Source organism: Morus notabilis, unplaced genomic scaffold (genome assembly GCF_000414095.1).
Source record: "Morus notabilis unplaced genomic scaffold, ASM41409v2 Scaffold583, whole genome shotgun sequence".
NCBI classification, from domain to species: domain Eukaryota; kingdom Viridiplantae; phylum Streptophyta; class Magnoliopsida; order Rosales; family Moraceae; genus Morus; species Morus notabilis.
In genome coordinates, this window is record NW_010366405.1 from 566,833 (window position 1) to 569,449 (window position 2,617).

The window sequence follows — 2,617 nt, forward strand, 5'->3', positions numbered from 1 at the left end:
AAAAAAAAAAAAAAACCTATTGCAAATATAGTCTAATATGTCGTAATAAAATCATGATAAAAAAAAAAACCACCACTCTTAACAACAATTCTGATCAATCCAAGAAACTATTTACCTTTTTAGTCCTCAATTTTGCAGGGTCTTGATAATGCAGCATCATTTTGGCCAACGGAACAAAACCCAGCACTCAAAAAACGATAATTGTATTACAAGAGATCTCGATTCTCATATCAGTCTTCTTTCTTCTGCTGTTGCTTATTCAACTCAAACAGATGGAAGAAACCGGTGAATTCCCAGCTCTCGCCCGTGATGATAAATCAAATCGAAACCCAAATTCGCAATTCAATCGAAATTGGAGTTTTTCGTTATAACATGTAAGTTCGTCGTTATCACACCAGAAAAACGACGATTTTTTGTTTATTGAAAGGTCTCTCTGTGACTCTCAAGAGTCAAGACTCAGTGTCGGAGTGCATTTATAATTGCAATATTGGAGTTATCTATTTTTTAGTATTAATTATTTAATTGGATTTCTTGCGCTCAGGAGCTTTATATCATCTATTCATGTTTTGTTTTTGTTTTCGTTTTTTGCTAAAATATTCATGTTTTGTTTGTTTATTGGGATTCAAGTCATTTTCCCGACTATTGCCTGTCGGTTTACTCTGTCGTTTCTTCTCGACTAAGGTTTCTCTGATCAGACTTCAAAAGACGAGTAGACGACTAGCTTTATAAATGGGCGTGGTGGGCTTTTACTGTACGGAGAGCCCGTATAAATTAGGCCCATTGCCATCTTGGCTGAATCGGAGGAATACGGGGATAATTTCCGTTCACTTCGCTGATTCGAGTTTATAATTCGAGTTGAGATGTGATTTTATGTGAGAAATTTTTACTGTAGCAAAAAAGTTAGATGTGACTGTTTCTGAGAGCTTTTTACTGTAGCAAAACTCAAATTCTAAACTTGAATCGGCGAAATGAACGGGGCCTTTGTTAGTTTCCGAATCGAATTCGGATGCGGAAACGTGAGGATAGCGGATCAAATGTAATAAAAATTTAGGAAATAGTAGAAAATAGGCCAATATGAAAAGTTTATGAAAGTATATAAGCCAATTTTTAGTTATAGAAATTAATAGGCCATAACTTGTCAAGTTATGGTTCATAACTAGATAAGTTATGGACAAACTTGTCAAGTTATGGTTCATAGTCAGACAAATTATGGACAATTATGGACAATAACTTGTCAAGTTATGGTTCATAACCAGATAAGTTATGGACGAAAACAGTAATTTGGCCTATTTATTAACTTATGTAAATTATTGGCCTATTAATTTTAATTCATCTCAAGTCTTGGCCTATTTTTCTCTTTCTCCCTAAAAATTTTTATAAAATTTTTAAGATATTTCATAGATTATATTAATTTATGCACGAATAAATTAATCACATTAATTTATTTATGAAGAACTTAATTAGGAATAATACCTGGCAGCCGATTAGAATGATAACTTGAGTTTTTTGATCTCAAACATTCCTTGCTCCAATGCCTTGTGTTTAGAAAACTAATGTCTTCCACGTCAATTCTTAAAATCCACGAAGACGTGTGTGTGGGCACACCTGAGACAAAATGAGTTAGAATAAACAGTCGAATTTTCACAAACACCAACGCATGCACGATGAGAAATTTTTAGAGAAAAATTTTTCCTTCCCACACTAAGAGAACTTCGGCCACACTAAAAATAATAGGTCAAAATATTATCTTATTTATAGTGTAGAAGTCAAACTTTGAGAAGGAATCCAATCTTTATCACTAAGATAAAACTTGTTAATTATTTTCTATTTGAATTTGAAACAAAAATCTCCTACTCTTTATCCTCAATATGGCTGGCCAACATTAGGTGATCATATCCCTGTGGTAGGCGCCAAATACAGATAGAGAAGGAAGAGAAAATCATCATTTATCCTGCAGTCCAATTTTGACTCAAAATTCAAATTCCAATTTAAGTCAAACTTAAATTATTTTGAATTCTAAATTGAACAACTTATCAGATAAGTTTAAAATGATAAATTTAAATTGTGTTCACACTATGCGATCCAAAATTCAAATTCAAATTTAAATAATCACATTATTTAATTTATAATTAATTATTCTCGAGTGTTTAATTTTAGAATTTCGTAATTCTAAAATTCTCATTTTGCCCTTTGTGTCTTGTAGAATTACTATGACGACGCGGGGAATAATGGACCTATAATTCTGAGCTCCAATAAAATTAATAATTAATTAAACACTTTAATTAATTAATTAATTCTATTAATTCCAATAGTTACTGTCATGCCCCCCCAACCGGGGTGGGTGACGTGGAACTCGATTTGGGATTAATAAAGCAGATTCCCAACCGGGTCCCACACTTAACTGCATTAAAATATAAATAAACGACATAATCCAGGAGCCTCTGACACACAGGGCTCCACCCCACAGGACATACAGTATCGTACATACATGCACATGTAAATAATCAATTACAACAGACATCATCCACAGTCTAGTAAATCCAAATGTCATTTATTACAAATTCGTACATATTCCTTACACTTTATGTCAGAGGATGAACACAATCCTCACTTGATC

The 2,617-nt window shown here is 33.0% G+C and overlaps 1 protein-coding gene across 1 annotated transcript in view; it reads right to left on the minus strand.

The window, feature by feature from the left end:
- The window catches only part of LOC21402332 (BRO1 domain-containing protein BROX), a 17,047-nt gene that overhangs the window by 2,578 nt on the left and 11,852 nt on the right, over positions 1-2,617 (minus strand). The gene's annotated exons all lie outside the window — the stretch shown is intronic.